This window comes from Filicampus tigris, chromosome 8 (genome assembly GCF_054856515.1).
Source record: "Filicampus tigris isolate MCC_2025a chromosome 8, RoL_Ftig_1.0, whole genome shotgun sequence".
Classification (NCBI taxonomy): Eukaryota; Metazoa; Chordata; class Actinopteri; order Syngnathiformes; family Syngnathidae; genus Filicampus; species Filicampus tigris.
In genome coordinates this window covers 4,099,011-4,126,327 of record NC_141224.1, presented here as the reverse complement: position 1 = coordinate 4,126,327, position 27,317 = coordinate 4,099,011, and the positions used below count along the sequence as shown (strand labels likewise).

At 43.3% G+C, this 27,317-nt stretch overlaps 1 protein-coding gene across 1 annotated transcript in view; it reads left to right on the top strand.

The window, feature by feature from the left end:
- Positions 1-2,846: 2,846 nt before the first annotated feature.
- fhl3a (four and a half LIM domains 3a) overlaps positions 2,847-27,317 on the top strand; it is a 37,887-nt gene continuing 13,416 nt past the window's right edge. Inside the window, exon 1 of the mRNA XM_086038518.1 lies at positions 2,847-3,045. The gene's annotated coding sequence lies outside the window, so the exon portion shown is untranslated. The remainder of the gene's footprint in view (positions 3,046-27,317) is intronic.

The window sequence follows — 27,317 nt, the reverse complement described above, 5'->3', positions numbered from 1 at the left end:
ATGTTAATTTGAATGTCGTGTTTCAACTACTGGGCCTGCTTAGAACATATTCTTGACAAAAAACGTGGAATTTGTGAAAGTACAATTCCTAGATTTCACCCACAATGACTGCTTCAAAACAAAATGGATGACTTCCTGTTCAGTTTTGCAAACATTGATAAGTTATCGGGCGTGTTGGCGCCCTCATCCGAAGAATAATAGTTAAAGATTCAAATAGTCCTTCACACAGACCTGGTGCTTAGGTCATAATAACAAAAAAAAAAAACATGATGATGTAACATGATTATAAGATGCAGAATCATAGTGAAACTCTGACTTTTGAGTATATTTACATTGTGGTCTTTTAATACCTACTCACACACTTGTTCCACAGCTCACTAGCCGTCGCCAGCTGCTGGTCCGATGCCCGCCAGTTGCCGGCCCCTCCGGCAGGCGTATTCCCTGGGTGGGATTTTCTAACCGAGCGAAAGAGAGAGAGATTCTCTCACACCACAAAATCTTGTAAAGCAGAAATTGTCTACAATTAAGTGCAAATATACTGCTCATTTTCTCGGCTTGAGGTTTGCAAGTGTATATTGCGCTGTGATGATGGAGGCGTTATGGGTGGCAACGGTATCAAGTGCGAGAAAAGTTGGCAATAAAAGTCACATGATGGTGTGGTCTCCAGAAAGGACGTTTGCTTGTACGGCAGCAAATACTTCACAGCTATTCGGGACGCACGCTGTTACAAGTTGTACCTTTCGTGTTACCGATTTACTGCTTTTTATCCTGCAACATCCTGGTCCATGCAGACTAGTCGCCAACCACCAACGTGCACACAACGATGCCCTCGTGGACAGACCTAGTGTCGAGGTCAAGGAAGAGGCTGTTGATGTCTTCTTCAGGCTCTCTTCTTATGCCTTCTCCTTAAATAAAATACACAGTCGAGTCCCTCCAAGGTTGGAGCCCCCACCAAAGAGAAAGAGACTCAGCCGTTGGCCAAAGCTGCAAACAAGCCACTCTGTTTTCAGCGTCTTGCTCGAAGGCCCACCGAGGCTCACCACGGAGATATATATTCTTCTTCCAAATGGGCCGAGAGCCTTTTATTGCTTTTTCCACTCCGGATGATGGCGAGCTTTCTCTTTACTCCTCGTCTTCAACGTGTCGCTGGAACAGAGACGGTTTATTTTAGATGTACCGTGCCTGCAAAGACTGATGTTTCAGTCTTAAGTTCGGACAATCTTAGAATTCAGAAATGTCTGCTTAGTTCTGATAGGATAAAATGATCAGGATCATTATCAGGCTTCTCAAGAGCATGCTGATGAGCTGATCATTTGAATCAGGTGTGTTGCAGCAGGGAGAGATGGGGAAAACATGCAGGATAGGTGCTCCCGAGGACCGGAGTTGGTGACCTCTGAAATAGTGCGTGGTAGAATGTTGATATCTCAGACGAGGTTAATAATGTTAAATGTTGCTTTTTACTTAAAATGATTCCTGCTTGTGTTATAAATGTGTTGGGCAAGTTTCTGTATGTTTGCATTTTGTTTCCTGAAGCCCTGACTGTGGTTGGTATGATAAACAGTGACATCTCGGTGACACAAGGGGTGGCAACAATTTAAAATGAAACTGAAAAATGTCTGGCTACGCCCCTGTAACAATCTGCAAATTATGTTAAGTGTCAAGTTGTCCCACCCGTTTATCGTGCAGTGTGGGTTATTTTTTAATAGCATATTAATATCATTCACAATGTTGACATTGTATTTTATTGTCTTGTGTTACTGTTGTTTTACATTGGTTGATTCTCATTCTGCCAACTCCTGACGTCGATTATCTGGGAAACACTGAATGAATAATCCCAAAGTTAAACCACTCCCTGTGACATGCTACTTGAGCGCAAACAGTAGCCAGTGATGTTGTACAGTGTGTGCCAGATCTGAAAACGATTTTACGTCATTACTAACTGTGCAACAATGTTATCAAATGGGGTGGGGCTTCTGTCAACACCCCCAGCGTTTTCTCATATTTAAGTGTAATGAGTCAAATGAGCATAATGTAACTTTCCTCACACACGGATGACGCAAGAACAGGCCCGGTCGACTCTGCCTGATTGAGTCATGACTGAAGTCAAACACAGCGCCTGCTCTTAAACTATATAATAGAGAAGTGAAAGGTGACAGTGGGCTGTTGTCCCATTTGGAAAGAAATAATCCAGGTCATACATATTTTATGGATGAAAAGAGACGATGATATACACGATTGGCTTGAACGTGAAACCCAACTGGTCAAAATAACAGACATCCATAAGTGTGATTTGTGATTGCTTCGTTGGATTGATTTGATTGTTTCTGTTTAGACATTAAATCTGAGTATGCATACATTTTGTTAATATATTCAAAATGGAAATAGCGATGAATTTACATACAGGAAGTTTGTACTTCGCTTCCTACTTCTTTTCAAACATGTAAATAATCAGGGTTTTTTTTTCATTTTAAACAGATGGCTCAGGTAAAGACTATCAACAGTAATCAATGCCTTCGTCACATCGCGACTGGATTGCTGTAAAGCACTTTATTTTGGAGTCGGCCAATCCTCCATCAAGCGTCTCCAGTTAGTCCAAAATGCTGTAAAAAAACAAAAAAAAACAACAACTATACATTCGGATCATATACTATGTTTTAAAATTTGACTGTCATTAAATCAGAGCCTCACTAGCCTTGAACCTCACCGCACGTCACTGGAAGAAAGAGAGAAGGAAAGGGGGTGCTGGGGGGACTTCCTTATTTGGAGGGTGAGTGACAGGGGAGAAGGGGGCGGGCTCTTGTGACTCACTTCCTGAGTAGTAAAAAGAAAAAAAAAAAAAAAGTAGCCGGCAACTTTTGTCCAGCGCGCACTCCACTCACTCGGAGAAAAGTTTTTTTTTTGCTTTTTTTTTTTTCTCTTCAACAGCAGCTGCAGGCGGGCGGCACCAAACCGGAGCGACCTCCACACTGAAGCCCGCCTCGCAGTGCTCGACTGGCGGCTCCGTGACACCCGGGCGGCCCGCTGTCAGCTCCCGCTTCATACCTGGTAGGAAATATTGATATTTAATGCGTCTTTCTTTAATATTCTTACTCGTCCCACTTGGACAGCTTTGCTTGTAACGCTACTGTTTTAATCATACATGTATGGTTACCACTACATGTTAAACTTCATTCAAACTGAACTTCCCTGTGGGAATGACTCAAAATGACCAATATTGTGGTAATAATGCTGTTATTTGTCGCTTGCGTTGGTTTGAGCTGTTTTGGCATCGTTGTAAAGTTATTGATCAGCATTAGTCAATGTATGAGCATACTTTGTGACTGAATCTCTTTTTATTAAAAGACAAAGTTCCAATGGGAAATAACTAATAATGCCGGGCGTTAGTTAATATTACATTAATTTAATAACTAATATTACATCCATGCTACATTTATGATGTTATTGATAATATATCATATATATGATATTAAAAAGGAGAATACAAACATGTAGTGAGTTACTCTTTCAATCCTGAAAGAACATTTTCTATAAAGAAAAATGTCCCACCTTATTTTGCTAAACGAAAAACAAAGTTTGTATATATTTTTTTCATTCCTTTTTATTATAAAAAAATAAGTCCTCCAAAAGAACATTTTGGCTAAAATAGTTTTTTAATAATATTGTATATTATTATTATTATTATTATTATTATTATTATTATTATTATTATTATTATTATTATTATTATTATCATTCCTTTTGTTTTGTAAAGTCAATGGAAAAACTTTAGAATGAAAGCTTTAATACTATTTGAATGATTTTGTCCTGGATATATGGAGAATTGACTATAAAAATCCTTGATTTTTTTTTTCTCTCTTTTCCCTCAAAAAGAATATTAAAATCACATTTTTAACCATTTAATCCAAAATGTAAAAAGAAATTCTGATCAACAATGGAAAAATCATCCAAAATCGTCACACATGCTTTTCATTAGACAACCATTTGGTCATATTGTTGCCTTCTGGTTACATTTGCCACAATGAAAGCAGACGTGGGCATGCCAAGGCTTGATGAGGCCTTTTAATACGTCAGAGTGTATCTGCACTCACTCATCAGGGGGAAAAATCCTGTAAAGAGGACTGGAATCTTCTCAGCCTTGGTCTTTTCTCTTTCACCCTCATTTTTGATTTTCCTCTCTTCTGTCTCAAAGGTTGTGCATGTATCAAATAAAACTCCTCATACTGGACAGTGTGCGGAGCCACTTTAATGTGGCATTAGCTCCCAGGCTTGTGTGCAGCGGGAGTCCCTTGGGCTAAACTGCTCTGTTATCCTGAGGCAGGAAGTGGGATATGGCCGAGCGCAATCACTGAATTAAATTTTCAAACTAGGCATAATGTTACTGTGGCTAAAACAATTTTTTAACCCAGTAAGTGCAAAATATCCAGAGGCTGCCCCCCCCAAGCACTTTCCTTTACATTTACAACATTGTGCCTTTATGAAGCAGACTTTTCTAACAAAATTACGGTGTAGACTGGACTTAAGTAACACTTGGGGTGTCATGTTGTTGTCTCCCAGTACCCCAAGGTAGAACCCGCTCGATGAGTACAAACAAGTGCGGAGGCTCCCACTAATTACAACAACTACATTTAGCATAATGGTGAATTCTTTATTATGATTTTTTGGGGGCTTTGTTTCTATGCCAGTCATCACATTATTGCTTCTTTACGTGAAAGCAGCTTGTTACCAAAAAGTTTAGTGAACCAAGTAGGGGTTGAACGACTTCAGATTTGTTGCGGTTGAGCCTTAGGTGAGGATAGATCAATTTCGATGAATCAATGATGTCACTGATATTTTTTTTCAGTTGTTACTTCACTACGGGTACCACATTCAGATACCTTCATGACCTCAGAACTTGGACAGCTCTTAACACCAGTTCTCGTAACAAAACTGCATTGTCACTCCTCGCTACAGTATATATGACACTAGTGTATAGTGTAGGTAAATTGGCGCAAGAGTTTTATGAGAGCCGAGTGTCTTGAGTGTCTGACCACGAAGGTGTCTGAGTGTCATTTGTGATTGAGTGGGTGGCGATTAATCAACTTCAAGCTGCAGTCATCATTGTGCAGTGGTTAAGTCGACTAGTCTGTTCAACCCCTACTAGCGACTAGCATTTGCTGCTTATGACGCTAATGTCTAACAGTTAGTGTGTTGTGAGCTTGTTCTTTGTTAAAGAAAAGAAAGCACACATTTTAAGACCTCTGAGTCTGTTTTTCAACCACTCGGGACTGCCGGCCATGCGAAATCACCTCCTAGCTGCCAAAAGGCTGTCATTCTGTCCCCGTTTTAGCATCTTGGAAGCTCTGTAATGTGTTTGTTTGCCTGCCTCCTCTTCCTCTGGCGCTCGTATTCTTTCAGAGTTTGCCAAGGGTCAGCCCTGTGTTCAAGCTGGAAGCAAGCCAGATGCCGAATAGCTGGCTGGCGGCCGGGTCATGGGTTGGCATGGTTTAAAAGCAGCCCCAAAAGAGAAGAGGCAGTCAAGTGGTTGCAGGTGGTTAGAAAGTGGCAGTCGAGCTTGGTCTGTATTGACTCCATAAGGCCAAAATCTTTCGTGATGACCGGACTGCATGGCGTGGATTCAACAATTGAATTCCCACAACTGAATATTCAACAAGGGAGATGACATGAATGACTAGCATGAAGTAGATGTTACATAAAACATCTGTTTCAACTACATCAACACTTAAAGATCTACAGCAGTGCAGCCAAGTGGCTGTGTTCGCATGTGCAGATAAGTTAAGACTTGCTGCCAGTGAGGGGCATGTTCAGTGAGGAGAAGTGGCTGCTATAGCCTTTTCCCTAACCCCATCACCAACCTTAATTCTATCACTAAAACGAACCCAAATCACAGAACCATAAATCCTAACTCCTATTCCTAAACGCCTAACTCTTACCCCAAAACCTGAACTTAACCTAAAACCTAACCATAAGCGCTCATAGTAACTGCCATCTCTTCCCAGAAACCCTAACACTGTGAACCCACCCCAACCCGAACCTCCTTAGTCCCTAAATTTTACCTTCATCACTAACACAATTCTACCCCTTTCATGATATGTAACCCCCAACCTCTAAATCTAACATTTATCCCAATCAATAAGCTGTAACTCCTACCACCAACACCAAAATTTGATCCTAGCTATCTGATCCTTAACCTATAAAGTTTACACTAACTAAACTCGTAACTCCATCACTAACCTCCAAACCACAGGTGTCAAACTCAAGGCCCGGGGGCCAGAACAGGCCCGCGACATCATTTTACGTAGCCCGCGAATGTGTTGACTTGACATTTCTTTGAAATTCTCTTCACTGTTAACATATATATATGTTAACAAATCTTTCAAGCATTTGTTACCAATCCTTCCTTTAAAATTCATTGAAAAATAGTTGAACAAACTATTACCTGGCTTCTGATTTCCAAACTAGCTATCCATCAATTTGTCGTGTATAAGGTGATCATACGTTTACATGTCTTGTCATAACGGCCCTCCGAGTGAAATCAGAACTATAGCGTGGCCCGTGACAAAAATGAGTCTGACACCCCTGCTCTAAACCGAATGCAACTCAAAGCCTAAACCTAATGTTATCTCCATCCCTAAACTCTAAACCAAACCCTTAACTGTATCTCTAATCATAACACCCCATCCAACCCTAATTGTTACCTTATCCCTATTCCTAAAACTAACATTGAGGCCTACCGCTATCCCTTTCTTGAACCCCCAAAAACGAACCCCCTCATCCCTCACGCTAATCACTAAACCTAACCCCTAACTAGCAGTACCCCTCACCCAATTATTTGCATGATATAATCATTAATTGTCTGATACTTTTCTTGCTGGAGGATTTTGCCTAAGCATGAAGGTTTAAGCATGAATCGCAGATTGTCGTGTGGATTCTTCTGCTCCTTTTCTTCGTTTGTGTGCGGGGGCGCGTGGCTGGCGGCAGGAGTGCGTCTGCATTCCCTGCGAGTGGGGGAAGTGACCTCAGGCTTCCTGTGTGGGTGAGCAACGGCCAGGTGCCGTGGGGTTTTTAACCGCCAGGGTGCGAGGCTTCCTTCGTGGAAGCTCTCGTTGGTCAAACGTAATATGAGCCGCCCGACCGGGGCCACGCCCGCTTGACAATCTGCTCATCCTTTCTGCACTTTCTGCAGAGTTACAAGCAGCAGAAATGTTATGTAGTCTACAAAGTCATTGACTGCTTGTGTTGTAATTAGGTTCCTCGTGGGATGTAATTACGGGCCTGCACGTAGCACTTATCTGCTCATTTGAAAAGAAACGCTGTTTTTGCTGCAAATGACAAATGATGGGAACTGTAGGATATAGAATCATTACAGACACTTTTTTAAATATTTGTTGTGTTTATTCGAGAAGAAACAGCCCCCTATTACTGCACCCTGAAAGCTACCGACCGGCACAGAATGTGGATGACTTGGGGGACCCGGTTTCGGTGGAAGTTTCACCCTGCCATCAAAGACAGCTGTTCCTTGATTTTTTTTCCTGTTTTGCTGTTCTGTGTGAAAGCCACCGACAAGGATGGGGCCGACTAAGGAGACCCAGAAATAATCTTGTTTTGGAATTAGCATCAGAGCAGTAAGAACTCTTTTGTGGTTGCCGTCAGAGCCAATTTTTGTGCGTTTATTTTTGTCATGCTGCTCTTCTGCATATAAAGTACCGACATCGTAGGGAAGGGCGAATACGAAATGACTTGGCAATGTCCCTGCTTCAGTAGTGGTACCGGAGCGCTAACAGAATCCTGGCATCTGAGGTATAAACGAAGCCCCTCTCACATTACCCCTTAAAGCGGGAAGTCAACGCAAACATATTTTTTTCAAGAATATGTTCCATGCAAGCCCACTAGTTTAAACGAGGCATTCTGATGAATATTTTGTGGAATAAGTTAATCCGCTGGTTTTTTGCCATCTCCGGGGGCGGCCATTTTGTCAATTCTGTCGACTGAAAATGACATCACAACTACTCAGGGCTCAGGTAGCGACCAATAACGGCTGACCTGTTTTCAAAATCTGAGCCGTGATTGGTCGTTGTGATCAGTTGTGATGTCATTTTCAGTCGACAGAAGACAAAATGGCCGACCCCTGGAGATGGCTAAAAAGGGGTGGATTAATTCTTATTCCACAAACGCAATATTTATCAGAATGCCGTGTTTCAACTAGTGGGCCTGCATAGAACATATTCTTGAAACAAATATGTTTGGGTTGATTTCCGCTTTAAAAGCCGGCCAATTTTACTGGTCTGTGAAAGGCACAGGGGGGTCCACTTCCCTGACTCGTGTCAGCTTTTCGCTAACCGCGAAAGTGGTTCATGCTTCGATTCAGTTTGTCGCTTACCAGGAACACAGTCGGTAAGTCGGTGCACATGTCAGATATTTAATGAATGAGTGTCCAATCAGTGTTTCCCCATCTGCCGTCCCACATGGAAAAGATGTTTCGATTCACCGTCTTATCAATGAGTCAGCTGCGACTCGTTTCCCGCACCTTGGCCTTGAGAAATGAGGCAATCATCTCCTTGTCGCTCATGCTTTGTTTTCAAGCCAGGTTTTAGCCATCATTTTTCGGCTCGTTATACAAACAATACGGAATGGAGGTGGGGCTGGCGTGAAGGCTTACTATCATAGTCAACAGTTGCGGTAATGTTTAGCTCACCTTCACTGGCTTCGCTGTTCTGTGTGGAAGGTGCCAGCGGGGAACGGTTGCAAGAAGGTAGCCTGGCAATTTCTTCGGCTTCGCAGGTAGTGTCAGGGATGTAAAGACTTGTAACAGGCAGAACAAAATCAGCTTCTATCTATTCCATCATTTCCCATATCATTCATTGGTCAGTGTTAAGGTACCAACATGGCCTTGAAGGCGAGATGTCAATTTCCCAGATATGAAGATGTTATCAGAGCTGTAATGAAAACACTGCCCGTTAAAGCCAGGCTTTCCAATGTTACAGATCTGTGTGAAAGTTACCGATGTGGAATTTGGCACAACGATGAGACAAAAATGATCCTGCTTGGAATGAGTGCGACCCTTTAACCTAAGTCACCCTTTAACTGTGTCACGGTTTTGTGTGAAAAGGACCGGCAGGGTTTGGCACTAAGGCAAGCCAGCAGTTTCATGGCTTCAGAGGTGCTGTTAGAGCTGTCGCAGAGGGCCCCCTTTCACATCGCCCACCAAAGTCAGCTTTTCCTTTGGTACTGGTCCGTGTGAAAGGCACAGACACAAAATTGGAGCATGAAGGTGCCCTGGCAATTTCCGGCTTCTGAGTCACAGTATAACCGAAGCCCCTTTTACACTGCCCATAAGACTGTCTTTCCCATTTTACTGGGCTGTGTTAAAGGCACCGATGTGGAATTGGAAATTGGAATTGAAAGGTACCGATCTACAGAGTTTGGCCAGAAGGCAAGCGGATAGAGGTGGTGGTGTAACATAAACCCCTTTCACACTTCTTTATCGAACCCAACTAACGAGGTTCTGTTTGAAAGGCAACTTCCCCATCTCTGGAGGCAATTGGGGCAATACATATTTCGCCTTTTCTGATTTCTGTGTCAAAAGCAAACCCTTCTTATTTGAGCTCTGATGCGCCTTGTGTGACAGGGACGAAGAAAAGGTCATGCAGTGAGATCTGCGCAGCACGGCCACAACTACGGTATGAATGATGTCATTCTAGGAAAACATGCTGCGATAGCTGTTACTTGGCTTCGGGCGAGTCTAAATCTACAAATAATCTGCGGTGTTTTGGTACGCAACCTGTAATTTGACACGTAATAGTCACCATGGACTGCGGCTAATGGCCTAATCATAGCACACCCTATGGCTAATGGAGGAAAAAAATACTGCTGGGTACAGAGAATTCCTCGCATAAATGAGGTCAAGCGATGCAATTTTTGCCCCCCCGTCCCTGCCAGGAGACAAATTGCGCATGACATTGTTACACCACATCGTTATAACTAGTCAAAGAAAGCAAAACCCCCGCTGGCTAATGCGGTATCGAGGGGATTACGAGTTTATCGACTTGAGTTTTTCAAGGATTTTATTGCCCAATCTTCCCCGATATTATATGACGTTATGGTATGAGTCCTTTTGTTTATATTTGCACCGCAGTAGTACGAGATGAAACGCTATTAGAATCTCCTTTTACGATGATAGTAGCAAAATCCTCATGATTATCAGTAACATGATAGCACGGAGAGAAATACGCTATTGGGAGTTGCATTCAAAATGTTTGGTACAACTGCAGAGTTGAGTGAGTGCCACAGCTAGCGTACTCAAAATATTAAGAGGAAATATCTAGAGGTATAAAAATACGAGACGCGACATTTCAGTCAGTGATACAAATCGACTGAAATATTATCTCGGTTCACCTTCAACCGTTTCAATCCCTCGTCATCGTTCTCCTACTGGATGTTTTTGCCTGTTGTCTACATTTGGTAATGTGGTACACATGCTCAACCCAGGCCCGAATGTTACTTTCTAAACAAAACAAGACAGTGGGAATGTTATTTAGCTTTGCCAGCTCGATGACATCTTGTTTGTTGCACAATGCCACTGCACCCCTGCGGAATCTTGACTTTATATGGCGTGTAACTTGAGTCGCATTAGTGTTGATTGCTTACCCAACCAACGTTTAGTAGTGTTGGTGTGCACAGCTGCAAGCAGAAGCCAGACTGTGAAATCATGCGGCAGTTGCGAGAATGCAGAATGCGAAGTTCGAACGTGCATCCGCGGTTACTCGTCGGAATTCCGTCCTTGTTGCGCAACTTGTCGCCCCGGCAGGAACTCGTTAAGTCGAGGGAAGGAAAATAAGGATTTAATAAAGAAACTTTTTTTTTTTTTTTTTTTCTCAACATCAACATTTTAAAACATTTTAGAAAAATATTAACACAATTATAATGGTTTTGTAAAACATTTAGAAAGACATTTCAACACATGTATTGGAATTGTAAAATCGGAAAAATACTTTTCAGAACAATTACAAGAATATTAAAGAAATGTGGGAAAATATTTGAACAATTACAAAACGATATTAGACATTTATGTGATGCACACCCCTAATGCATGTGTGTGTGTGTGTGTGTGTACACTAAAGACGGTTCGATGGGGTTTTCGATACGTGGGGTGCGAAACAACTCAAGGCCGGCTCGATTTGAAAGTGGAACGATTCCATTCGGTTTGACTCAATAGGATTGCAATTCGTTTTGATATGGTATGGTTCAGTTTTAGAGGGTATGATACAATCGCTTTTTTTGTTGTGATTTTATATACACCTCAATGAACTTGTCTGGACTGCCAATGTGTCATTTCTTTCTAAGATATGTCTCTCCAATAAAAGACGATTCGATGCATATCTTGATCCATATAGTTCAAAGTGGAACGATTCGTTTCAGCTCAATGCACTGGCATCACTTAAATCAAAACATATGAGCTTGCTTGAATGAGATGCATTTCATCCTGTTTGCGCGTAAATTTACGAGCGCGATTATTCCTCTCGCTGATCGTACAATCGCAGCTTGCCGTGATGAAACTAGATCCAGAATGTGACTTCTTAAGCGGCACTGTTCGTGCAGAATCACTCCGCCGCCTTTCAGTCAAGTATTTACAAGCTTTTGGCATGGGAGCTCTCACTTTTTGTCAGAGCTGCGGTACGCGGCGAGCGGCATGCTTCAACAAGCTCCACGCGGCGCGCCAAGGCGTGCGTTTGAGTCGATCGCACGATTGCAAATTAGCGACGCGTACACCTATAGAAATAATCGGGAGGCGGGCACCGTGGTTCTCGCATTTCTACCCGTGCCCCCACCTTCATGTGATGCTGGACTTAGCCTCCATAAATGGCAGAAAGTGTCCTTGGCGTGGCTATAAAAGGACTTTGGCTGCTCGACGAGTGGATGCTTTGCAGATTTACGACAGGGACCAGCTAAACGGGGATTTTCTTGGCTTCTCGTGGGCGCTAATAGGGGAGAATGAAGGGATGACTTAAGGAGAGGAGCGGCCCGGGCACATCGTTGTCGCCCGCAGGCCCGTCTGTCATCAGCCTGTCAAGGGGGGAAAAAACGTAATAGATGTCAAATACAAGTCCTGCGCCGTGGAGTTTACTTAGTGCGTACCACCTCTTCACCCTGGAGAGGTTTTCACAACTTTGTACACTTGAAGCTAAGAAGGTCTTGAATTGAGCTCTGGATCATTGGTTCTGGCACTTTTATTTGCGACCAGAAGTGGCAAAAGTACTCAAACTCTCTACTTAAGGCGAAGTACAGATAAATAGGACTGGGATCAGTTTTCAAAGTAGAGTAAAAGCTAAAATCCAATACGTTTTGTAACTACGTAATACAGACGTGAAAAGTCTACTTAAAGGTCACTTCTGGCGACTGAAAATGACATCACAGTTGCTCAGGGCTTAGATAACAACCAATCACGGCTCACCTGTTTGGATGTTGTTGCTTAACTCATATTCCACGAACGCAACATGAATCAGAATGTCGTGTATCAACTAGCGGGAAAAAAATCTGCCTGGGTTGACTTCCACTTTAACCACCACTGTTTCCTACCTATTCATGTGAAATGACCAATACTGAGGACAAAGAGCCTAATTTACTAAGATCCCAAATAGCAGGCGTTGACGTTCACAGATACGCTGTTGGCCACAGGAATAAAAATGATAGAGTTTGCTGTATTAGAAAGAGAGTTTTCCCTTTAAGTAGCACTGATGGCTTCCCCATTGCATTATTTGGGAGAGCACCGCAAGCACAAAATAATGTTTGAAGTGATGAAATTGGAAGACAAAAGACATTTTGGACAAGGCAGCAACCGCATCAAAGCCATGTTTTGTTTGATGTAACTCTTCCCGTAACATTGAACATTTAAAACTTGCAACAGTCCAACCTAAAAAAAAAAAAAACAGCTCTGGGGGAAATTGTCACATGAAATGACACAGATGGAAGGAAATGCAGATTTGAAAGGAGTTTTGTCATAGGTGATAGGACATGACTCCTTCTTGTGACTGGCTCCAAGTCAGCCATTAGATCATTCAAAACCTCCAGAATTGATTTGACTAATAGGAGATATGTGACTCGACTTGTTTCAGGCATTACAAAAATGTTAACACGAGCCGAAAAGATCTCTTTTACCCTTTGCCTCTTTTTTTTTTGCCTGTGGTCCGAATACATTCATTTGTAGTCACAAAATGAATGTATTTACATATACACCTCGCAAAACAAACAAAATGGAAAAAATGAGCACATCTGGCATACGCACTCCTCAGTTCGGCAACAAGTTGGCGCCTGTTTTTGCACTTGCAAAACTTTTGTCAATCAGGCCCTAAGTGAGCTATGTCGGATGAGTGAAAACATCCTGAGCCCAATGTGATTTGCAGGTTGCGAACGCGGCGCGTCAACCACCGCCATATTTCACCGTTACGATCGGTCCGAGCTTTGAGTCGCACTTCGCGTAGCGCGCCGCAGCTTCTTTTCTTGTGCGTCGGCTGGGGGGAGGAGTCAAAGTTGCTGGAATTTCTGCAGACTAAGTGAAATGTTTGAATAATGGAGAAGGCGGCGGCGCTCGCTGAGTAAACGGCGCGGGAGGAGGCTTGCCCGCTAAGCAGCTGTCACCACATTTCTCTGAAAGTGATCACTCGTAGATTGTATTCCGCAGGCCGGCCGGTGGGCCGCAAACCGCTCGTTGCTAAATTCTGTTTGTCAAAACCACAAAGGCGCAGATGCGCAAATACTGTAAGGCTTGATGAGCTGCTTTATGAAAGGAGAGAAACTGAATCACCTGAACTGGGTTTTTCCTTGCTCTCTGTCTTGTTTGTAAGGTACCAGTGCAGGATGGGTCGGTTGAAGGCTACCCATGAATTTGTTGTTTCCTGTTAAACGGTAAAAGTTTGTCTAGTGATGCTGTCTACGTATCCTAGTCATCGTTTGGAAATGTTAGTGCATGTTTATGAAAACTTTCATTTGTCCTCTGATTGGACTAGCAGAGATGTCACTTCCGGAATCTTAACGTAGTCACTCTGCCAACGTGTGGTTTGCAAGCGGCTCGGTCTCTTACATGCCGCCGTAGCGAGTTCGAGTTGAAATAGTAGCGTTTGCGAGACATCTTTATATGAATTTTCAGGTTGTTTTGGAGCATGGCATTTGATTCGTTTGTTTAGCATAGCTTGTCGTAGTAAAGAAATGATTTAGGTCGTAGTTAATCACAGCCAGACCACGCCCAACCCCACTCGCAAGCCCAAAGGTTCTCAAAGGAAACGCCCCCTTTGAGCACCGTTTTCAAATATTAATGAGGGGTGGAGCAAGAGACTTGTAGGGGGTGAGTACCATTTAAATATGGGCGAAAAGCGTGCAATATATGTGCTTTTAATACATTTCATTTTTGATAATACCCTTTTCGGCGCATGTATAAGAGATCCACCATTGTAACCCAACAGAAAATCTTAGTGGTATGAAGCAAACAACATAATAACCACATAATGTAATTTTTTTTCCAGTGCAAAGGGCTCTCTTGCCTAAAAATTACTATTCAAAGGCGGCACAAAACTGCTTAACAAGAACCGTGAAGAAATCATTTAGCACTTTATTTCCACAAAAATCAGCTTATTCAAAATGTTTATATTATTGAGGTGCTGTGCTTGTCCTGCATATCATTCCAAATGCGCAAGAAAATATTAGGCCTACTCATGTTGTAGTAGTACCAGACATGTCTGCCATCTTGTGGTGATTGGTGATATTACAACTTATAACTAGTACAGTTTACCACTGCATATTTGCATTTGCATTTTTTTTTCACATTATTTTCCTGGTTTGTCCAGGACCTTTTTGGGTTTGAAAAAAACGGAACAAAAACAAAAAAAAACACTTTTTACAGTAACTTGAACAACTATTATCCTTGACTTCTGATTTTAAAATGAGTCATTCATCAATTTTTTTAGTTTTCCCTTAAGGTCGTGGCTAAAATAGTCCCTAGTGACACACTTTGGCTCGGGATCAGCCGTTATCTGGCGCAATTGCAAACGGCCAGTTATTCCTCGGCCCAAGCTTGAGATCTCGCGGGCCAGCCTCACGTCGCAGCGTGGAAAGACCCACGACGACCAGGTGGAATATAATCCAGCGAAGCGGCTATCATTTCGTGCCTGAAACGTGTCGGCATAAGAATGATGCTAGGCGAAGTCGCATCCATTTCTCTGCGTGGTTTCGCGCATTCAGCGGACACGGCCACAGCCTTTAAGATCACAGGCTTGATTTTTAGATTCCAATTTTGAAGCCTCATATTATATTCTTACCAGTCTTTTTATCAGTCAGACTTGGCAAAGTTGTTAGCCACATTCTTCTTGTGGCGTGCTAATTTTCACTTGACATGGACTTGAAGAGTCTCAGTAAGCCGTTTTGAAGCTTTATAAGCAGGAGACCAAATGAAGTGGTCTCAGCGGCAGCAACGCACTCCCATTTGGACTGGCAACTCGATAAGAGTGAATACCTTTCGGGCACTGGGCCAGAACACCGAAAGAAATGCTGCTCGACCAAAGCAGTGCAGATGTAACACATTTCGGCAGTGGATAGTGCGGAAATCAAACTGGAAACAAGCGGCAAATCTTTTAGCCACGTTCCTGTTGTTATCTTATTACGAGAGTCTCCTTAAATATTTGTTTTGTGTGTTTGTCTTAAACACCGCCGCACACACACACAAAAAAAAACAGCGAGTCGCATTCCTCTTAAGGGTCTGGCAAACATCACCAAATTGTTTTCACCTCGATGTCTTTGCTTCATACGTTAGCAATTCCGCCCCAAGCGCCCCACACCCCCCACCCACCCCTGTTTTAATGGACCAAAACATCCCAGCTTCAAAAAAGAAAAAGAACCACTTCCAACGCCCGCCGTGGAAGTGAGATCAATGAGTAAAATAGAGGCCAGACGGTGAGCAAAGCAATGTGAGAGAGGGTCTATGACACAAGCGGCATGACTTCATCGTGGAAGTATTCGAGACCCCCGCTGACCCCCCACCCCCCTCCCCTCCCGCCCAGCACCACCCGCGCCTCATCCCTTTTGCATGGTGAGTGGAAACAGTTTAGTCTTTAATTACCGCCAGAGAAGGAATGGAGGCTAAGTGAAGCGAATTGACAAGTCGTGCATGATGATGATGATCAATGGCTGCATGTTGATTAGTCAGGGAAGTATTAACCAATGCCTCTGTGTTTCTTTTGAAGCTTCTTGTGCAACTGGATCGTGCATCCCTTGCAATCGAAAAAAAAAAAAGCAGTTTTACAGGAAAGAGGCGTGAGGGTCGAGATAGAGATGCGGTAAATCAGGGTTTGGCAAAGGGGTGGCTTGCGGGCCACATACGGCCCAGTCCGTACTTGAGTCCGGCCTGCCAAGCATTTAGATTATCAAGACTCCTGTCATATTTTTTGCTTTAATTTTAAGTACATACATAATCAAATAATAAATAATCAAACCATTTCTTTTTTTTTTTTGCTTCAATTGAAATTGTGCTGCTCCCTCTGGTGTGTGTGTGCGTGCTTGTGTGTGTGTGTTTATATATATATATATATATATATATATATATATATATATATATATATATATATATTTGTATGTACGTATGTATATATACATACGTATGTATGCATACGTATATATATACTATATCGTCGCTGTCCTGTGAAAAACACGTATGTCCATTTTTTTCATTTTATTTATTTTTACGTTATTGGGGTTTCCGCGTTACTAAATGACAAAATCGGACGTACACGTTTTGCACAGGACAGTGACGATATATAGTATTATTATTCTATATATTATATGTATTCAATCATTTGTAATTACAAGATCAGTAATGAATACTAAAATATAAGTGCAAGAATGAATCATTTTATCATCATCATTTTATTATATGTTCACACAGTTGAACATATTTACCTCATCCTGAATGATCTGGGCCATCTGTTCATTTTAAAAATTATGTGGTAGTAAATACATCCTATCAAAGACAAGAGGCCTGCGTTCAACCGCCGCCGTTATCGTTGTTCGCCCAAGCACCTGTTTTTATGTGTGTGTGTTTTTTTCAAGATGCCGTCTTCCCATTTTTAGCAACGGCGGCAGCAAAGACTTGAGCATTTTATCACTGGTAATGAATTAGGTGTGGAAGACGAATGGTGTTTTGCATGCTTGCATGATAAAGAAAATGTGCGCGACATTGGAAAGATAAGGGCTGATGGATTGCAATTCCGCTTTGGCAAAGTCGACAAAGTCAGGATCTCGGTACTCGCGCCTCCGGAGACCCAAACAAAAACCGCTGATAAATCCAATGTGATCTATTATACACCAAAGGGAGTTTTGCTTTTTGATAGCACTGATCACTTTGAGGTCATTTTTATGTTTACATTTTCTACTCTGTCACCACTAAATCTTGCGATTGAGTCAACTAAGCCCGCATTTATGTTTCTCACTTGAATCTATTATATTCTCTCCCGTGGCCTTCCTCGCCTATGCGTCACAGACAAAACATGGAATCAGATGCTCTCTAGTGTGATTCTAAATACGACTGGCGATGAAAGGGCTAGCTGGGATATGAGCGGACAGGCTGTGCTATCATTTTTCATCGGATTTCATTGAAATTCCCCAATTGCAGGCAAAGACACAAACGGGGCTCGTAGTAAATTCAAAGAATAGTCAAAGTCCGGAGAGATTTAATCAGGGAGAACGGAATGGTGGGGGACCAGGTTGACCTGCCAGGTTTTTGGCTTTTAGTACACAGTCATGTACGGGACGTCGTCGATGTGACCCTTATACCACCCGGCACGTATACATCTCCCGCCCTGTTGTGTCGAAAGCAATGGTCTCTCTTATCTAATTATCCATCGAATAATTATGAGTCGCGGACAACCGATGGAATCAGCCAATCATGGCTCAGCTTCAGAAAACAGGTGAGCTGTGATTGGTCGTTACCTGAGCAACTATGATGTCATTTTCAGTCGACGGAAGTGACAAAATGGCCGCCCCCGGAGATGGCTAAAAACGGCTGGATTAACTCTTATTCCACAAACGCAAAATTGATCAGAATGCCCTCAACTAGTGGGCTTGCAGTCGAAAAGCACGCCGTCCTCAACCCAAAATAGAGGACATGGGTGATGAAGGAGAATAGGGCGGGGCAGAAAAATGGGGCGTGCACAACTGGGGAAGGCAACAGTGAGGATGCATGGCAACATGATTTATGGACACCCTTTGAAGTGAGCTCCTTCCAGATACGAGGCCTGCCGGCTACGTTTTCGTGCGGGTAACCATTCTGACCTTAACGTGGAGAAGGGCCGGGGGGGGTCAAGAAAATGACCCACAGGCATCTGATACAAGCTCTTACCTTTCTGTCCTTCAAGTCAACCTTAATTGTCATGACCGTCCGATTGAAATGAGGTATTGATGAGGTACGATTTGTAGTACAGAGGCTCCTCGCTTTATGAATTTTTGCTAATGTCGGAATGTGCCGTAGTCTATCACTAACTGCGTGCGGTAACTGACAATATATCGTCGAATGCGGCGAGCGCGGCAAACGAAGGCCACCCTGTAACTGGTCAGCTGGCCAAGTTGTGATGCAAACCATTGCTTGTTCCCCATCGGCGGTCACCGTCATGCCATTAATATATGATGATCCGCAGCTGGAACCGACCAAAAAAAAAAAAAAAAAAAAATAGATCTGACTTTGTTGCTATTTCTTTGCTCCTTGTTCCTCATTGGTCTCACCGCTGATATCATTTCGTGGAAGGAGGACAGTGTTACAGCACTTTTATATACAGCGGTGGTTGTCTTGAAGTGCTTTGTAAATACAGTTTGAGTTGAGTTGCGTACTTGGAGACCCAACTATTTTATCAGATGGTACTTGGTGTCAAAATTCGAGAACCAGTGATTTTATATGGTAGGGAAAAGCCAGTGATAGTAATTATTAGTGGTTTGTTCAAAGGGAAGTCCCCAGAAAAGTGCTTTAAAGAAATGGCGGGTGCTTGCGTGTGCAGCTGTTGTCTGTCCGTCGTTTCCTCAGTGAACCTCTCGCCCCGCCGCCACCGTTACGACTGCTGTGTTTGTTTTTCTACTTCAAACAGCTACAACCTTTGTGTGTTCACGTGCTTGCATGATAGCCCACGTTTACTAGTGGCTGCAGGTCTTCATCACGGGGTGTTATAGTAAAGCCTCGCTATTCAACAGGGACAAGGACTGAGAAAAGGTTTTACACTTAAACTGCAAAAAAAAAAAAAAAATGTGTAAGGTTTATTAACAAGCCCGCCTTGCTCAACTGACACATTCACGCGTCTCCAGATTGACCCGATTCCCCGAATATGCATCACAGGTTTCGGCACGTGTCGATAAATGCGCCCGTGTGTTGTTTCTGGCACGCCTCGTCCGTTTGCGCACGGCCACGGCATCCCGCATAAAACGGCGGGCCAAGCGCCTCGCTGTGTAACGAGCGGCGAACATCGCCGGCCAAGGAGTTTATGGCGCTGTGGCGTGAGGACGCTGTTTGCACGTTGCCACGGTGATGTGACTGCAAGAAGGTTGGGGGATGTGGCCCACATGTACTGGAAATGACTTGGAAGATAGTCATCGTGTGTTGCTTGCGCATTTTGGCAGGTGGTCTGGTGGATTGCAGGGCCAACGATGACTTGATGTCTCTTTTTCTGAACCCCTTCTGAGGTTAACAGGAAAATGAGAGACTGAGCTCAGTTTTTAGGATTGACGCAGTGTGACTTTGAGACGCTTATTCGGAAGGCGGATCGGCCTCAGCGTGGGGCGTTGAGAGACAAACGTGACAGGAGAAGAAGTGTTGTCAGAAAAGATCCATGACTGGTGTCACGAAAGATATATTTGAAATCCGAGCTGTCCACCACAAGTTTTCCGCTTCGGTGCGGGCCACGCGATCGACTAACACGTCCGTGAAAAAAAATCCTGCGGCGTTTGCTCGTTCAGTGCCCGAGAGGTTTACCATGACAGCGCGACTGCTCACTCTGGCCTGAGCATCTGACAGTTCCTGGCCAAGAAGAAAATTGCCATGCTGGAGCAAGTCAGATTCCCCCCCCCCTCCCCCCCTCTTTTCCAAACTCACGGCTGTCATTAAGGGAATAAATTGTGACGATGTGGATGACACCATTTCACGCATGAATGATGATAACGTACATCAGGATTTTTTTTCTATTTTTCTTGAGTTTTTTTTCAGGGGATTTGTTCATTTAGGAGAGAGCTGTCTACTGTGGTCACCACTGTCCTGGAAAGGGTTGAAATGGCCGTGGTAACGGCGCTGCGGAGTATCCCGGAAGACTCCTTCCAGGAGTGCACGAAGGCGCGGCAGATAAGGCTGAAAAAGTGTGTTAGGCTGCAGGCGGCTTACTTCAAAAATCGAAAACGTGCAGACCGTAGTTTGGATTTGAAATGTACCTTTTATTACACCAGTCCTGGAGATGTTATTTTGCAAATGAACAAATCAGAGATTTTGAAAGCCTTACTGCTACTAAATATGGGCTTATGTGGTAATGTATGCTTTCGAAATAAATCCTTGCGTAGGCATTAACCTTCAGGGTCAGCTTCCATCACCGCAACAAGTAATTGCAAGCAGTTGTGTCGCTGCGTGTGCCGTACACAGGTCAGATTGCTGAGTCGGCGGGCCTTCCAGACCTTAGCCCCGCACCCCCTTTACGTCCGGCCCTCTTTGTGCTGACTCGGCAACAGCGGACCACCAGCGAATGACCGCCCTGGCAGTTAGCCTTGATGTCACCCGGGTTTCTTATGGCCCATGATGTGTGATGGTGAATCCTCTTCAGGGCAACTCAACGCTGCTGTTTTATACCTCTAAATGTCCCCCACCTTAGGAAAGCCACGTGTAAATCAGCCGCCCATCAGTGATCCAAAATATACACATATTGTTGCAAATTGGTGGGAATTCTGGAAAAAAAAAATTCCAAGTTGACAAGATAGTGTTTTGGCGGCTGCTTGAAAGTGTCTCTGTTGCTCTGGAACTTTGCGTATCAGAGCTGCCACGTCATTGGCTGAGAAAATCTGGGTGGGAGTTGGTTATTAGTACTTACAATTATGGAAACATTTTGCACACTCCATTTCTGGTCTTGCTGAAATCAGCTCATTTTGACATAGCGAGCCGAACTTAGAGCGAAGGGAAACGAGTTCCCGAAAAGACAAAACAAGCACTTGACTGTAACTTGAAGCAGCAATTAATCCACATCACTGTGTTTATGTGGCACATGGAAAACCATACACAAACACCAATAACCCCCGGACTCTGCTCGATGCTTGAAAGTGGCTCTGGATCTTCACCCATTGTAGCTAATCATGTCATAGTATGTCCCCTTGAAACAATTGTCGTTTTGGGGCACATAAAGCATCTGTGGGAACCTTGGGAAGAAACATTATACTCAGATTCAGAGAAATATCAATAAAAAGCCTCGTCCTTTTATTCTAATACCAGCCGTGAGTGAGAGCTGTTGTAACTCTCACTACCTGTACTCCCATTTTTTCCATTTCAGCTCGGTGCTAGTATATTTTGGCCTGACAGCTTTACGCCGTCCTACTTGTTAGGAACCGTCTTCGTGTGTTTACCATCCCAAAGTACATCCAGTAGACCAGTTAGCGAGCTGTCAAAAACATCCCCTGGTCTGTTTTTGAGATTTCCTACGTCTTTTCTCGCCCTCTCTCCGGTACTTCTCTTGCCATCTAAACATATACCAGGAAAGAAAGGAGAGGGGGGAAAAAAAAAGACAACCTTGCATTCTCCAGGCAGTGACTCTCCCAAAAAGTGGAAGACACACAGGAGTACCCTGCATAGTTTCTTCAATGCAAACCAGATGTCAGGCACTAATGCATGGCCGCATTTTTTTTTTTTTTTTTTTTTTTAACTCAAAAGACAAATGTAGGCCAAAAATGTAGTCGGTGTAAAAATAAATTCACGTTCATTCCACAGATCCTCAAACTTCCTTCATGGCGGTTTGACAGGAAGTGTATGATTGAGAAGCCGCTGTGATGGTTATGGTTTGGGACAACAACTTTTTTGGTGCTAACGCGTCGTCAAGTGTCTTGGCTCAAGCGCGATGAGGACAAATGGATTTATTCCGAGTAGAACTAAATTAGCGCTACGTCGTTTGTCTTCTGGACTTTTCTTTCAAGTCGTTTAAAGGGGGCATTTTATGGAAAATGCGCTTTTTAATTGGTTGTGTACAAATATTTGGGTCGCTGGACTGCCTGCCCAGCCATCAAGTATGAAATTAAATATACTGTAAGTCACCACAGGTAAATATTCAAATTTGCCTTAGGAGCAAATTATAAAGGACGTGGTGGCGTTTTACAGCCACAGTTGCTCATTTTCTCCTCCTGTGTTTGTGATGTCGGCCCACAGTCGCGACAGTAAGGGGGTTTGAGCTGCAGTGTCTGGTCCTCCGCCCTGACCCAGGTTTTCTCAAAGGTGTGGTTACCTCAACACCCCGCACCCGTTGTCTATATTATTCTCTCCCAGAGTCGAGGAGTTAGCTAGATAAAGCCTGTGCCAGCTGACTAAAAAAAAAGATTGGTATTTATGATTCAGAGGCAGCTAATTTCAAGCTAACATGCTAATAAGTAAGCAAGCCAGGTCTGTGCTCGGGCTGGCTCCCCAAAATTTTTTGTTTTTTTGATGCTTCAGAAATAGTAACAATCACATGGCAGTATTGTCATCTGAATAAAGTTTTGTTTCTGAAGTATATTGTTGACATTTATGCAGCCTCTTCAAGCTAAGTTTTAGCTCAATTGTTTTTGAGGCCCCGCACACCAGGATGTGCAAAGGCCCTTTGGAGTCCTTGTGTCTAGATGACTCTTCTGACAAATGCAAATTCAATAAAACTCAATTCGCCTGAAAACTACACACTACAATGCCGGTGTCTTGTTGAAACCCCTCTCAAAAGTCACTCGCTAGTACGTACCCCTGCAGAGTTGGAAAGAATTATCCCCCAGTTTCAGTTTCACCAGCCAGCACAAAATTTAGTGGACATTTCCATCATAATAGGAGGCACGGAAAAGTCTCAAGGACCCTGGCATGAAATTGAACACGAAGTTGGGCATTGTGGTTTGAAGCTGCTTTTTTTGGCTGAAATCCAGAACTCGTACTGAGAGAAACTCCTGCTTGGGAATTTGAAACAATGAGCCTCAACTGGAATTAGGTATTTTAGACAGATGGGTGATTTTTTTTTATTTTTTTTAAAAGCCAAAAAAATATACATGTAGATATCCCTCAACACCAAGTTTCCACAAGTTCGACACAAAAAACATGACCCCTGGCTGAAATCGGACAGGAAGTCAGCCATTTTGAGCTCGTTCTGTGATGAACTTCTGAATTTGCCCAAGTGACCAGTGGGAATCAGAGATTATAGACAGGCGACCGATTGAAGGACTGCGGACGAGCATGGAGTATTCTTCTTGTGATTTAACAACACCGCTGGCTTCTCATCGAAGTAAACGTCCAAGTCATTTCTTTCCATTAGCATTAAAATGTCCAATTGCAATGACCGGTGACCATTACGAGCATTTAAATGAAAACACATGAATGAATAATCTCCCCCTCGTGTCTAATTTCCTCTCCGTCCCGTGATACCTCAGTGCGTTCTGTCAAATAAAGAGATGATGAAGGGAGCAGCGCGCCTTTGCCAAAACGACATTTTGACTACTTTGTCGGACGTTGGTTGCGACCTGACAAGCTTTAAGTGTACGTTCCTGCAAGCCATTTGTCACGCTGAGGAGAAGGACTGCGCTCCCTCATCCTGGAGAAGCAGGCCTCTTGTCTCCAAAAAGAATAATATACACGTAATCCCTCGGACGGTGAGTCATAAACACACGTTCTGAACCATTAAGATCTTCTGGTCTTCTTGGCTTTTCCCGTTCGTCGCCGCACGGAACGCCTCCACGCTCGCGACCGAATGAATATCTTCGTTCTTTACGAGGGAACGACGCATAAATTTTTTGAACGTGTGGGATTTTTGGGGGGGGCTGTTTTCTTGACATCACTCCTTAATTTTTATGCGCTCAACCAAAGCCCTCAAATGATATAGTCGGATGTCCAGATCTGAACTTTTTACCCAGCGAAAAGTCAGCCAAAGGAGCTCGAATGTGTTCTGGAAGATGTCCAGGCACCAGACAAGAGCGCAAAGTGATGGTATGTGTTTATCCCAAGGCAGCCTTCTTCTCCGTTCCTTTTCATTCAGATATGATTTAGGACCCGCCCTCGGGTTTAAAGCTCCTGCTTCAGCCTTGATTTATCTCCGAGTGTGCCCGTCTTCGGTTTCCTCGCGTTCACTTTCCCCCCGCTGAGATTTCCTCCCTGGTTCCCGCGTTACTCTTGCAAACGTTTTCGTCTTTAAAGGGCTCCGTTGCCAGTTGTTCGTCGCCAAAATTGTATGCCTCCATCCATTTTCCATTTTTAAATTATTTTTTTTTTTCTCAATATTGCAATTGCGATTTTGTGAGATTATTTTCTCAAGGTCCTCTTCCCATGTATTTGTTAATAAACACAAGCGATAAATGAATCTGTATTACAATAAACAGCATCAGATTTATTAGACATAAACTTTGACTTGCAGTCTTTTAAAGGGGGGGAAATCAACCCAAACATTTTTTTTTTCAAGAATATGTTCCCAAGAGGTCCACTAGTTGAAACGCAGCATTCTGATTGATATTGCGTTTGTGGAATAAGAGTTAATCCACTCGTTTTTAGCCATCTCAAGGGGGGCGGCCATTTTGTCACTTCTGTCGACTGAAAATGACATCGCAACTGCTCAGGGCTCAGGTAACGACCAATCACGGCTAAGCTTCAGAAAGCAGTTCAGCCATGATTGGTCGTTACCTGAGCCCTGAGCAGTTGTGATGTCATTTTCAGTCGACAGAAGTGACAAAAATGGCCGCCCCCAGAGATGGCTAAAAACGGGTGGATTAACTCTTATTCCACAAACGCAATATTTATCAGAATGGCCTGTTTCAACTAGTGGGCTTGCATAGAACATATTCTTGAAGTAAAAAATATGTTTGGGTTGACTTCAACTTTAAGCGTTCACTACTAAAAATTCACAAAATCTACCCAACAATTGGGACGTAAAGTCAGTAAATCAGTAAACTCTCAAATCAGATTACAACAATTATGCAAACAAATCGATGTCTTTTTCACTTCCATTGCTGCGTACATGTGGACCGCACTTCTTACATTCTGGATTCATCGAGACTATATGAAATAAATAAATAATAAAGCCTACCGGCCAACCGAAATGAGGCCGGTTATATTTTCTAAAATTCAAAATGACGACCTTTGCGATTTGAAAATTGCATTCTACTGCTTGTGAGTTACGGTGTCGATTTGAATTTGATGAATTGTTCAGCCCTATTCAACAGTCCTACATTGTGGTTGTAGTGGTGCAGTTTGCTCGCTAGCAGGTGCCAACGCAAGACTGAGCACGCCGTGTTTTCATTCGACTGCTAGTCATTTGTTGTGCTTATTTTGGTTGTACAAGCTGCTGTCTATTATAAATAACTGACAAGGAGCGAGTGCATTACTGCAATTATCGTATGACATGTCTAATTTGCACACACACTTGCTCCAGCCTGCCGTGGAATTGTTTGCCCGGGGAATGTCGTTCTGTTCATTTCTATTGTGCGCGGTGGAGGTTATCGTAAATAACTGGCGAGAGAAGCTGTCGCGTTAATTACATGAGCCGCACATCACGTGATCATATCATATCATGAATAACTGGCAAGGAATGATTTTATTTTATTTTATTTTTTGTCTGAATAAAAACAGTAACACACATGTGAGGCGCAGGTATTATTTCGGTCCACTTGGGGTTGCCATCATCACATTCTAGCATTGTATCTGTGACTTTGAGTGTGTACGGCTTTAAAAGGTATGGCCTGGCCTTCACAATTCGATTATTTTTCGAAATTGTTCAGCCTTATTTCGGATTATTTTGAGTCGTTCTGTTTATTTCTATCGTGCAGAGTGGAGGTTACCGTTTATAGATGAGAGAACCTTTTGCATTCATTATATGACGTGTACATGGTGAGCTGGCGTGTCTTCAACTTTATTTTTGGACTCCGGCATGTTAGTCCATTGTGCAAGATGGAGGTTATCTTTATGAATTGGATAGCATAGCGATTTTTTGGGATGATATATGAAACGTAAATTGCGGCCGTGTGAGAGCCACCCTGTGGTGTTTTGAGTAGAGTATTTTTGGTTGCTCTGTTTCTATTATGCAATGTGGCGGTTATCGTGAAAAACTGTCAAGGCATAAAATGGCCTTACAGTAATCGTCTGACATTTGTACAGGTAATAAGCATTGAGATCTTTCGCGGCCTTGCTGTGTTTACAAGAGGTTTTCTCATAATGAAATTCACCCGGCACACCCATGCTCCATGTTTTGAGTCTGTGGCCTTTTCCCTTAAGCACATGTTGCACTTTGGCCTCGCCGCTGCGGCTTCTGGAAAACCAAAAAGCCTCGGCGTTGTTATTCCTTCCTCGCGACTCTTTAATTTCGCGATGAACCTTGCGACTTCCCGGCCTTTTCCACGTTTTATTTGTTTTCACATATCCGTCCGTAAGATAGGCGAGGAATGCCAAGGCCCGGGGATTAGACTAGTCACTACAACCCCTTCCTGATTGCCAAGCGAGCGAAAGTTCAGGGCCAATGGTGAGACAGCGCGGCAGTCTGTATGTATGCTGTCGCCGGGCAACGTAGCGAACTACGTATGCCCTGTCCGGTCCGGTCTGGTCCCACTGGCGAGCCTGTTAATCCCCGGCAGCCCAAACTCTTTTTACGCTCTGTTTGATTCCAAATGTGTTTACTCCCTGCAGGAAAGGGGAGGGGGGGGTTAAGTCTGGCTGCTCATTCCTCATTCCCTACTGTTGAGTAAAAATAATCAACTCCCCCTTTCCCCCCCAAAAAAGTGTTTTACAAGGACTAGACAAAGCATCTGACAGCCTGTTGTATCAACAGAGATCATCTTGACCGCAACAGGCATGACTGAGTCTTGCAAAAACAAAGCCACTGCACACATACTCGACTGTATCTTTTCTCTCAATGGCAAAACGGAAAAGCTGGAGGATTTTCCGGAGGATTCGATTTTTGCTGTACGTGCCGAATACACAGATCGGCGCACTGATTGAAAAGTGTAATTTGGCGGCTTTTAGATGAAGTGATGCCTCCGCAAATGAAAATACAATCAGCGCTTTTACTGTTTCAGTTGCTCGTTTGTTTACTTTTTTTTTGCAAGCTTGCTTTTTTTCTTCGGATGCTTGA